The sequence below is a fragment of the Condylostylus longicornis genome, unplaced genomic scaffold, assembly GCF_029603195.1.
Source record: "Condylostylus longicornis isolate FDR11 unplaced genomic scaffold, ASM2960319v2 ptg000106l, whole genome shotgun sequence".
Taxonomy (NCBI): Eukaryota; Metazoa; Arthropoda; class Insecta; order Diptera; family Dolichopodidae; genus Condylostylus; species Condylostylus longicornis.
The window spans coordinates 92,909-106,757 of NW_026578074.1; the positions used below are offsets into that span (position 1 = coordinate 92,909).

General features: G+C 24.8%; 1 long non-coding RNA gene across 1 annotated transcript in view; it reads left to right on the top strand.

Annotated features, from left to right (window-relative positions):
* Positions 1 to 1,454: 1,454 nt before the first annotated feature.
* LOC129614212 (uncharacterized) overlaps positions 1,455 to 13,849 on the top strand; it is a 149,396-nt gene continuing 137,001 nt past the window's right edge. The window contains exon 1 of the long non-coding RNA XR_008697365.1: positions 1,455 to 1,739. This is a non-coding gene — a long non-coding RNA (uncharacterized LOC129614212). The remainder of the gene's footprint in view (positions 1,740 to 13,849) is intronic.

Sequence of the window (13,849 nt, forward strand, 5' to 3'; positions counted from 1 at the left end):
AAAAAAAAAAAATTTTTTTTTGAAAATTTGAAATTAATAACTATTTGCATCTATTATATATACCACTTCCATAATCCACCCACAATTTAAAACAAAACAAAATAAAATTTCGAAAAAAAACAAAGACTCAAAAACAAAAAAAAAAAAAAACAAACACAAGCCGTAATTCCAAAGCTCTGCAGAAAAATTTATTTTAAGAAATGACTACAGCTATAAACCTACAAAAAAAAAAATGAAAATAGTAACAATGAAAAACAAGAAAACAAAATGTGTAATCTGTATAATAATGAGAACGCCCTCTCACATTTACGACACTCACAATGAATATCAAATTAAAACATTAATTATCTTAACAACATTCAAATATACATTCACACACACACTCTCTATATATAAGAAAAATTATACCCATAAAATAATAAAGTTTTCTTTATAAAAAAATATTTAAACTACAGCTTCAAAAATTTTACAAAAGTCTCCACTACATATAAAAGAAAAAATTAATGATCCCCCTTATATACTTTAAATCTTATGAGAAAACCCAATCAATTATTAAACGATAAATTCATCTTCAAATCAAAAACGAATTAAATATATTTTAATATATAAATATATGTATATAACATGCTCCACCCTTTTACTTTAATACATAATAAATAAATAAAATAACGATTTTTTAAACGATCAGAATTAGTGGTAAATGTAGCTTCGAAAAAAAAAAACCAGCACACAAAGAATCAAATAACTTAATTAAATAATGCTTAAAATGAACACGCCTACACTACAGTTTTGTTGTTATTGTTGAAAAAAAAAAACAAAAATAAACAAATAATTATAAAATCATAGAGGAATCTATAAAAAAAAAAAAATTTCATTTCTAAGCTTAGGTTTTATTTATTCAACTACATATACATTCATACATATTATAATATTCTCCTAGTGCACATAATAATTTTACTCCCAGCAATATTCTCTCTAAAATCAAAATTTTAATAAGCAAATAAACACATATATATTTCGATTCCCCTTTAAAACTCGACTCTTTAACCAATATATAAAAGCATTCTCTTTTAAATCAAAATTCAATTCAAATTTATTAATTCTCTCTTTCACGATCAGTTTTCTTCATATTTTGTTGTCAAAATATCTTGATAGTAGTGAGAATTGATCGTCTTTGCAGAAATAATTTTTTAAATTTATATTAAATTAGTGTGAAAGAGTTAGATACTGAATTTTATTTTTTTAAACTGAGAATATTAAAAAAAATATATATTTTTGATTTTAATTCTCTCTTTCATTATTTCTCTTTTTTTATTTCTTTTAATTTATATTGCATTGCATTCACCTTATGGAAAATTCAAAATTATCGTTCTAAATCAGTTTTAGTTTGAATCTCTTGCGCATTGCGTTTCTGCTTAGAAAATATTGTTTATTTTGTTTGTGTATATTTTTGTTATTGTATAGGAAAATATTTACCGCTATTTATATTAAATGTCATGTCAGTTTTGTGTGTTTAAAAAAATAATTTAAAATTATGACTATAGATATTAAATTTAATTTAAAAATTTTACTATAATTTTACTAAAAATAATTAAGATACAATTTAAAAAAAAAATGTAAATAAAAATTTTAAAAGTGAATATTAAGTATGTATAAAGGTTTTAATTAAATTACCGGCGTTAAAATGTAAAAAGTTAAAATAAAACTGGTAATTGTGCAGTTTTAAGGAAAAATTAAAGGTAAGTATTTGATTTTTTTTCTAAATATAATTTCGAAGCATTAGAAATTTTGCAAAACAGGTTTTATAAGATTTTAAATTAACAATATGAGTCATTAAATTTTAGAAAAAAAATTATTTATAAAGTTTATTTTTAAGAAATAATCGACGTGGGTGGAATTTTTTTGCTGTTTAGCATGTGCTTCTGTTAAGTAAATTTGCTTATAATATGTAAAATAGAAGTATAGATAGCAACTGAAATTAATAGTTTAATAATTATAAAAATCTCGATAAAATAATTGAAATTTTTTAATAAATCAATTAATTTAGTGACTATAGTATACGATACTCTAATATTCATACATAAATATATATATATATACATATACTTCTACGAATTACTTCATAACATTTTATGTGATAAAAATTTAAAATCAAAAAGATTTCGAGTTGAAGACAAAATATAAGTTGTGCCAAAGTTCAAGAGAACTCATATGACTTACTCGAGGTAAGAAGATTTTCGAATTGTAGAGGTTCGAAATGTGGAGACTCCACTGTATATGTAAATTTTAAATTGATCTTCGGTAAAATATAAGAAATCAAAATATTTAATAAATTGCAATATGTAAATTATATTTCAATTTAATTTGATATTAGACTAAGGTTTCAATTTTTATTCAGAATGTAAATTGTATAAAAATAGTAATTTATTTAGTAATCTAATGTGAGGTAATCAATTTTAAATTATGGAGTACATTACTACGAGATTTAGAATATTTGATTAAAAAAATTATTAAAACTTCAAGAATTTTTTACTTTTTGTAAACGTTTTTTACTCAATTATCACTCAATTATATGAAAAATCCATTAATTAAAAAAAACTGATTAAAGTAGTAAGTAACAAACAGCCATTTTAATCGTTAAGCTAATAAAAATATTTATAAAAAAAATCCAATAGTTATACTTGGTTCAAAATTTATCAGAAATTTTATATAGTATGACACTTATCTAGCATCAAAGGAAAAAAACACCAAAATTTTTAATACGTAAAGTACGTTCTATCGTTAATCTGATTGTACGACATACCATCTACATCTATAGTATTTAAATACATAGTTTTAAATGATTTTATAAAAATTTTACTGCACTTTATATTTCTATGTTAAATTTTTTAAGTTTTAATAGAGATTTTAATAGCAAATTTACCGTTCACGGAAACAAATTTTTCCCTACATCTAAATTTCTAAACAAAAACATAAAAACTTGTAAATACCTATGTGGTACATTGCAATACTACTTTCATATGGATCTCATTTAAAGTAATTCCAATTTAAATATAAAATTCAATAAAGAAAACTTAATGTATTTACTCTTTGTACGTGTATGTTCATTTTTCTATGTAAAATATACCATGTATATTTATCACAAACGTTATTCAATATTATATAAAAGTTCATCTGATATTAAATAGAATGGAATAATGTTTTCTATATGGTCAGAAACTGATGAACCCTTTAAAATCCTTTTAAATATTAGATAAAATTTAAAAGAAGAAAAAAAAAATTTGAAAAAACCAAAAATCAATGAAAAACTTTTAAAAATTTAACATTTAAGAGAACAACAACATAACCTATTTATTACAGGACTTGATACATGTACATCTACATATACTCAGATTTCGAAGTCATTTTGTATAATGTTAAATGATTTTTCTCATTTTCATTGTTTTTTTTTTCTCATTTTATAAAATTGATTCAGCTAAAGCGATTTTAAAATAGCAAAAGTAAAAAATATCATAACAAAATTTTGTATAACGTAAGAATAGCAATCCCTTCTTTTTTCTGACAGGTTTATTTGATCCTTTTTTTTTTTTTGCTCTTTTAGCTTTACACTCTATTTTATTTCACCAAAATGTTAAAAGAACACCTACATACATCTATTTTGCTGTGGTTTTAAATGAAAAGTAGCCCAAATGCAAGAAATTTTTTTTTTTGAGTTTATTAAACACAAAATTTAGATTTAATTTTCTTTTTGTTTTTTTTTTGTTATTTTCGAACTAAATGAAGTATATTGACCTAAATTTGAAAAAGAAGTACATTGACAATGTAGATTGCAAAGTTTGGCTATGATGCAGCGAGACCTAAAAGATTTATTGTGACCTCCACTACGAGCGAACAGTGTCCTGCCTGGCGTACCTCCTCGAGACCGATACTTCTGATGAATCCGAGCAACTTTTCCGTGGAGATGTCCAACAACGCCATGCCTAGCGCCCGCCCAAGCTGGCTTTTCTGGTATGGACAACACTTTTCGGTCCCCAATCCCAACTTGCTTAGGTGTTTTCTTAACCTACAGTGTTCCGTCAGGAAACTCGTTAGATAAATTTGACATAGTACTTGTACATACAAAATCTCAAACATTTCATATTTTAGACAATTTGCAAGAGGTCGGCATACCAAACTAGATTTTAACATAAGATTTAATTTTTCCAAAAATTTGTAACATTTTACAAATATCACAATAATTTCGGAATTTATTACAGTATGTTAACCATAGTGAAATTGAAAACTTACAAAAATTCGACATAGCCAGTTCTTCGTTACAATCACAATTTTAATATACCCCTGTGTTTTCTCTTACTCATATAAAGGATAAAACATGGTTTATTTTGTTCATTCTTGAAATTTTTTCTTTGAGTTCATATAACAATTTACTTTTTGTATTACATATTTATTATATAAAAAAAAAAACAAATTATAAAACAGAAAAATAAAAATGGACATTAAAATTTCATCATCAGTATAATTCGAAATTCACATTAAATTGAATTCTAAGAAAACGGGAATTTGATAACTCAGTGATATTTGAGAAAGATGAAATTACTTTATAATTAAATTTCTCAATGTTATTATATGAATATCTAGCTTTCACTACTTATGTCAGAAATAAATGAAAAAAAAAATGTTTCACTAGCGCCGCCACAAATTTGTATTTCTCACTGTGGGGCAGTTTAAAAATTTCAGTTTATCCAATTACTAATCAAAATAAGAAAATTTTTGTAAAATTTCCCTGTTACCTTCCAGATATAAAGGGAAAAAAAGTGCAAAATTGTTTACTAAAGTCATAAAATCAATTAAGCATTTCAAATAAGAAGAATATAAGAATTCTTAGATTGATAGATCTGTCAAAGATTTTGCTAGATCTGTCAAATTCAACACAATCATGCTTTAGTAAATTTTTAAATTTCCTATTATTCTACTCAAAATTTCCCTTTCCGCTTTTGCTCTCTTTATAATCGTTAAATTGTTTGTTAATTATTTTGAATACCCATACAAGTTCAAAATAACTTATTTTTACTGTTAATTTAAACAACCATTTTGTTTTCTTTTTATACATTTTGCAAAAATGTAAAAAATATGAAATTTTTTCCACCATTTTCTTATATTCTACATTTTTATACCCCTTTTCATTTATATTTATTTAATTTTATTTTGGTTTATTTTTTTGTTTTTTAGTTTTGCTCTCTATTATTTTGATTTCTTCCCGTTTTATTCTCATTTATAATGATTTTCTTATCAGACTTTATGGCATTTTTAAACGCTTCATTGACTTCTATGTTGAACATTTTATCCAATACTAAAAAAAAAAAAAAAAACAAAAAGAAAACAAAACCAAAGAATATTTAACATGGGAGAATATTGAAAAAATAACATATATATAGAGAAAGAAATGTACAACAAACACACACATATATGAAGAAAATGTAATTTTAAATTGTCATTGCAAAATACATACATACGAGTATAAATACAAAATTACTTTAAGAAAAATGTCAAACGTTTACACACCTACAAGAACTATTTGTATACAATGAATTTTAAAAATATATTTACAAGGAAAAACATTTATCAAACACTTAAATTTACAAACAAGTGTAACATGTTACATATACAAAAACTTTTGTGTTATAATTTCTAAAATTTAATTTATCAAAAGAGAAAGGATCAAATTTCTCTTCATATTTCAAAATCTGTTATATTTTATGCATTTAAAATGTTTGTATAAATTTTAAATATTGTTACAGTTGTTTTCTGTAAAATTTATTCACAAATATGTACGCGATCTATTGACGAAATTATAACTTAAAAATGAGCAATGCAATACTGTCGACATCTGAAAATTTGTTTTCGAGCTTCGAACTATTAAATTGAAATGAATGTAATGAAACACTTAATTATTTTTACTAGCAAGAATTCAAACAATGGTGTTATTCATATTTAAATGCTGCAACTTGTAAGATGTCCGTCCTTATTCTCCATTAATAAAACCTGGAAATACTGTTATTATCGCAAGTATATATGATAAAGAAAATCCAAAACATTACCAAAAAGTTATTCCTTGACAAGAAGTAGATTTACTCTATTTCAAGTATATAACGCTTTAGAACGACAATTTATGCATTTAGATCTACATTTATTAGCTTTCGGTCAATTCGGGTGTCGTATTTAGAAAAAATTTACAGTAGAAATGTTTTTATCAATATTACTAATTTTTATTAAAGTTCGCTTCAGAAAATTTTAAAAAAATTTTTCAATTTTTCCATTTTATTTAAATATTTCCCATAGAGATATTGAAATATACTAATATATGTATACTCGTATTTATACTCTTAACATATATAATTATAAAAACTTTGTAAGGATGAAAAAACAAAAGAGCGTCAAAGAACAGAAAATGCAATAAAATTTTGTATATTCTTTGAAATCTTATATAGTCATCATTATACTGTTATACGTTATATGAAAATCAATACCGTTAAAAATATTATACTTTTTTCTGTAAGTATATGCAATGTATATGTATATATTCCTTTTGTATAACTTTTATCAAATACTTATCATTTCAACAAAAAAAAAGAACAAGAAAAAAAAAACTGCAAAACTTTTAATAAAAATATTTTAAAAAATGTTGTTGCATTTTACTGTCATTTATTCTTATACGATAAAAATGTATATGTGAGGATATTTTGTTCTCATATATTCTCATATATTGTATAATGTTATACAAACAATTTGATGATTTTTTGAAATGAATGTCATGTTTATGTTAGAAGCATGAATAAAAGGATATTTTCCTAACATGTTTTTTCTTTGCTTTTTCATTATTATTATTTAATTTTATAAAATTTTATTTCTGTGTATAGTACGCGACATCATTCAATACAAGAATATAGATATATACACTTTTAAAATGGCAACATATTGGTATATCGTTGCACTTCAACAAAATTAAATTTTACATGGAATGTGATGTAAAACTGAATGAAATGTATGTGTGCTTTAAAGTGTTATAAAAAGATTTTTTTTATATATTCAAGAACATTCACTTTTATTATAGTCACCTTCTTTATTTCAAATTCAAAAGAAACATGCTCTTATCTATATTATAGAATATAATATAATAAAAGTTGCATTAGTATAACTTTTTCACATTAACTTTTTGTTACTAGTCTATATTAATTCAATTCTTTATTAGATTTTAATGAATAAATTAGAAATAATATTTTTGATTATTGAAATTAAAGAAAAGTAAAAATGTTACGATTAACCTTAAGCGATTTAATTATACCCTATATGTATATAACAAACAACCATAGATATTAGGTTTCTCGGGGTTGTATGATAATTAATTGAACTTGTTAAGCCATTTCACAAAAATTCGCTAGAGTGTATTCAACGTAGCCTTGTTAGTAGTTTTTTTTAAATATTCAAAATAATTATTTTGACTTACTTAGCGGGTATCCGAACCCCTTACTTGAATTGGACTAATACAATCGTTATTGGCGGGAATAAAAAAACATTTTCTGAATATTTGGTCGTGTGTGTTTTTTTTTTCTTGAATTACCCCAAATAACAAATTATTGTTCGGACAATAAGTTGTTATTTGGGAAATTTCTGCCGAAAATTCAGAATTTTCTTTTTAAATTTTACTTCTCTTTTGGTGTAATTCTTCCTCATAAGTCAATTGGATTTAATTTTATAATATTAAAAATTTTATTATTGCTATAAAATTTAAGATTTCCTCTTCTTTTTTTTTATAATACTTTCAACTTTCTATTATTATTTTCAAATAAAAATAAAAACGATACATATATAAAATTTTTATTGTAACCTCTTTAAAACAAAGAAAAGCAAATGAAATCTTACCACATCTTTTATCCAATCGATTATTTTAATGTTCCCATATTTCGTAGAAATTTAAAAAAAAAATCACAAATAAATTGTGATTTACCAATAAAGAAAAACAAAACAAACATTAAAAAAGTAAAATAAAAATAAAACACAAATAACAATCCATATTAAAATGCCCACCTCCTCCTCCTCCAGTCCCCTATATGACTACAAAAAGTTATTATTATTGTTGTATTGCTATCGTCGTCCTATTTTACAAGTTTGACCTACATTTTTTTTCATTATTCGAATAAACAAATTTACAACAACAAATTTCCATTTATCGTTCAAATACACTCACATACATATAAATTTCACTTTTTTTTTTCGTTTTAACATCCTATTATTAAAAATGGCTCCCCATATCTGCCCTTTTTCTGTCATATTTTCTCCTTAAAAATGAAAAAAAAAAATCTGTTTTTTTTTGTTTTTTCATTTTTTTTTTTGTCTTCAATAAATTGGGATATAAAATACTCAACAAAATTGTAAATTATCACCGCAATATATGTATGTTTGTATGTATATGTATACGAGAGTATATGAAGCTCATGTAGACCAATATTTATTTGACAAAGGATAATAATACAGAGTAAGGATGATTATCCCTTTTGTTTTTCTATAGTCATTCGTTTCATTAAATAATTATGTTGGCTCTATATTAATAAAGGACTACTGATATTCAAATGTTAAGGGTATTTTGTGTATTTTGAAAAATTCTTTCTATATTCTAGGATAATAAATTTAGTTTTTTTTTATAAATAATTAATGATATTAAATATTAATGTACGTGGATTGGTAAAACAGATTATGAATTTTTATATTGTACCTTATTTTAAAATTTATGGCAAAGTTAATAAAGAATTAAGTGTGTGGGTACAAAGAATCAAAAATAACTTACTTCAATTTTATAAAATTAGATTTGCGTTTTAGAATTCTTATAAAATTTATATCAAAAATTTATATCAAATTTATATTCTGCTTTCAGCTGCTCTTTACGAGTCAATTTACTCCTCAATAATGTATGAAAAATGCATTTTTCGTATGTTTTTAAATAGATTTAACACGTTTTACTGGTAAAGCTATGATTAACTTTTCGATCTCATCGTAGCGCATCGAAAAAAAATAAAAAAAATAATAACAAAAATTTTGGAGATATTTCGAGTTTTGTAAAAAAAATTGTGATTTTGACGAGCTGTATCTCGAAAAGTATGGCTCAAATCAAATTAATCGTAATAAGAATCACTCGTCTTTTAAACAATCTCCTAATGATAAGTGTATGTTGTATTGTTCCGAAGTTATAAGCATTTATTTATGTGCAGGAAAAATCTGGTACCTTTTTTTTTCAACACGCTGTACTTCGAAAATGAGTATACATGCAGCCCCCCCCCCCCCCCCCCCCCCATATAATTTTTTGCTGAAAATTGATAAAAGAATCATCTCTGAAATTATTTGCCACCTTATGGTATAATACCCTTATGGAAAAATACCCTGTATATGAAACTTAATTAAAAAAGGCAAAAAATATGACAAACTAAATAAAATTAAAATTGGTCATTATTTTATACAAATATCTTGTTAATACTGTTAATGTTATCATAAAAGCAACAGGCGTTCCATATGTATACCTACCACACTAAATATTTTATTGTATTTTAAAATTTAAGCATTAAGGTATATATAGAGAGAGAATAACAATATTAACAACTATACTCGTATTCTTTCACTAACTCAATCTTTTTATGAATTTTTAATAATTTTAATTATTTAACAAAATTTTATGAACGTACGTACACACACATGATATTAAAAATTCTTTTAGATATTTCTATCAACTGTTTCTAATTAATTTTTATCTTCTGATGTGCACCCATTCAGCGAAACACTTTCAAGTTATACTTTAGTTTCAAATTTATCATACAATAGTTAATTAAATATAATATTAATAGTGATATGAGAGCAACATACTGTTTACATATGCATATATATAATTTGTCAACATATAGAAACGGGAAAAACAAAAGATGATAAAGGAAAACTTTTGTTGGATGAAAATTTTCATTATATTGTTAATATTTTTATACAACTAGGGCATATAGATGTACAGCTTTTTATGTAGTTTTGAATATTATTCAGTTATACTTTATAAATTAATTTTGGCTGAGCCTGTAGTATACCAATTTAGTCTAATTAAAAGTTTTTTGTTTTTGTTTAGAATTTAATATCACATTCTTACTCATTATACCGCAGGATAGAAAATTTTGAATAATAAATTTTTATCTAAAATTGGACGCGAAGCAGTTTATGTTAGGAAATAATTAAAAATATTTGTATATAACTTTTAGAAATTTCTAATGCGTTCTTGTATTGGTGTTTATTTAAAATCTGTAAAAAATTATTTTTTCAATTAATATTGGAGTAGAGAGGAAGAATAAAAAATTTTGAAACAAAAAATAGAAAATTCCGATTATTCGATTAAGTAGTTAAAAAAAAAAAAAACTAATCAAAACGAAATATAACGAGTCAGCCCGTAATAAATTCATTAAAATTATCAAACTTTCAAAATTAATTTATAAAGAGAAGCTTTCATGTAATTGTTAAAAGCAAGACAATTACATAAAATTGATTTCGGAATCCATTTAAAAACATTAATAACAATCGTCAAGCAAAACTCTAGGTTAGGTTAAATAGGTTATTGTGACCCTTCAAGGGTACACCAAGGCTACATAGGTTAGTTGTGGTCTAATATCTCTTTTTCCATCCGTCATTCGATGAACCCTGAACTCCTTAAAAAACCGGCTGAAATCCCTAACATTGACATTCTCCTGGAGTTCGTCAGCACCCGGCATGAGCATAGAAGGTTTTCTTCTTCTCTTCGTAACAGAAACTCCTACAGAGATCGTTTACGAGGCGGCCTATTTTCCTTGCATATTCGTCAATCATACAATGACTCATCAGAAACACAATTAAAGCTCTGATATCCTTCGGTCGGAGAGAAATCGATGCAAGTCTAGTTTTACAATAACTTTCGTGCCGTTTTTCCATTTGTTCATCTAAAGTTAGTTCGCTCCACTGCTATGTTTTTTGGGTGCTTAGAAGCATGTCCCGGTTCTCATTTCCAGGTTTGAATCCCAAGCATTGTTCCATGTCTGATACGCTCATTTGCCTTACAGTTATCCCGAATCCACTGTGTTCGAGGATCCAAACTAAATTTATGTTGAACTGGGCCGCCATCGCGTTAAGAGACGAATGCCCCTATCACGGCCTGGTTATCAGTGAAGATATTGACGTAACCGGCCAGCCAGAGCAGAGCCTATTCAATCCCAACCACCTCTGCTTGAAAGACACTACAGTGATCCGGTAGACAAAAGAAGAGTTCAACGTCCAATTGCGTAGAATAGACTCCCCTACCTAATCTATTTTATCAAGTTTGGATTCAATCCGTGTAAAAATCAACAGATCCGCCCCAATAAAAACACTAACTTGAATGAAAATTCAAATTTTAATAATTATATTTCATTAATTTCAAGTAAAAGGTTCAAGAAATCAATAAATTCAGTAATCTTCGGAAACTGATCATAGAATGACGTTATCTGGGTTTTGAAACAAATGGAAAAAATATTTTATAACATCCATATACTTTGAAAACGTGTTGGAACTTAATAATCTTAAACAAAATATTTTTAACAATGTTTCAACATAATTTTCTAATTTGTAAATAATGGTGGTCGCAAAAATTTTTCAATTATTATCTATTTAAATATAAAAGGACCATTGAAAATCACTATTTATTTTATAATTTTTCTTATTCTTTCTATTACGTATACTATTAATTTTGTTTTCTATTTAAAATTACCTATTGAAAACCTATCGCTCTTTTTACTTTTATTCTTGTTATTTTTTTTATTATTATGTAACATGTTCTATTATATTTGTTATAAACTATAATACATATTCGAGAATAAAGCGTTTTATTTGGTATATAGGGGCAGGAGAACAGGGGGATGTTTAAATTTACGCGCGGTAGACTTTTTTCAAATAATTTTTTTTTTTTTTCAACATTTTCCATGTAACAAAATTTGCATATTTCTCGTTTCTTTATTTTTGAATATTGATAAGGAATGAAAAAAAAAGTAGTTTTCCTTAATATAGAGAAACAGTGTGTACCCATGTTGCTCAAATGTGTATTAAGTTTAATTCATTCAAAATATTTGAGAGCAAAATAATAAAAATAAAAGATTTTAGAAGAGAATGGCTTAATAAAGGAATAAGAATTATTTGTGCATTATTTGCAAAAACAGGTCTAAATTGTTCAGGATTTATATAAGACTCATGAAATCAGTTATAATCAAATCGTTTTTAAATTTCAATTTTTATGAATCACAAGAATTACTGTATTTGTGAAGTTCTCTATATTTTTGTAGTACCTCGTACTAGTAAACTAGTAAAGTTCTCTAAAATTTTGTAATACTTCGTACTTCGTACTAGTAAACAATGGGTGTGCATCTATGAAATTTGCAGTTATAAACCATTAGCTTGGATCAAAACCCAATCAAAGTTTAATCACATTCTAATCAAATCAAACAAAATGTGTGAATAATATTTGATAATGGCAATTCTGATTAACTGCAGAAACATTTCCAGCTCTCTATAGTCTAAATTTGTCTCACATTATTCACATATTAGACACTTTGCTTTCATACATCTTATACAATACTCGTATCTTATTCTTATACGAGTATAAGAATTTTTTTTTTTAAATATAAAAATAAAGTTCAATTCAAAATCATTTTACACCCAATAAAAATGAAATTTTTATTTATTTATTTATTTTTTTCCTATATTTTTCTTACATTTTTATTTATATAAAATGAAAATCAATTTAAAATCAATTTGGGGAGGGGGGAAGAAAAAAAATCAACAACAATAAAACTATAAACAAATAACCGAAAGTCAACGAGGAAAAATTTTTCTAGAAAAGAAAATAAACTTGGAAAAATTATCACTTCATTGTATGTCGCTCTCAACAACAACAGCAACAATAAAAATAAAATAAATATCTATAGCATTATAAATAATTGAAAAAAAAAATGCAATAAATAAAATAGCGCGAGAAAAACAAAGATAGTAAAACCTTTAGTTAGTACGTAAATTTTATGTTTAAACCTGAAAATTTTCAATTTAATTCGATATTCAGGTGTTCCGCATATCTGCAAAATTTCTTTTTATTTATTTGTTTTTCTGTTTTTGTTTTTTTTTTAATTCAATTTGATTTGTTGAACATTAGCGCGGCAATATTATTTTATAGATGTATGTAGGTACTAGACACATCATCCACAATTCCATCTCGTATTTTTACCTACCAGATACATAATAGTTACTAACTAAATAATTTTTTCCAATTTCTATTGATAATTGAACTATATATGTATATATATGTATGTACATAATTTTGCCTATAGGAAAGGAAAATACATTCAAAAACATATTTTATTGTTGCTGTACTTTTTAAGAGATTTGATTATTGTTAGTACTCGTATGCGGTTTTCTTATTGAAAACTGAGAATATTTATCGCCTTTTTCAATTCAATTTTTTTTTTGTCGTGTATATAAATGTGCAAGATGTATGTACGTTTTTAGAGTGCGAATTCCTTGTCACACATTTGAATCTTATATATGTATGTATTTATATAAAAATATAGTATAGTATAGTATATAAAAATTAATTTTATTCAAATTATTCATTTAAAAAGGGGATAAAGTATAAAAATTTGTTAAATTTATGTTTATTTAAAATAATATTAATGTTCAATGAAAATTAAATATGATTATTATGTTGTTCATAGGCACACAAATGACGTAAACATAAATAATGTATGCTATTTTTGTTCTTGTTTCCGTCTGTTTT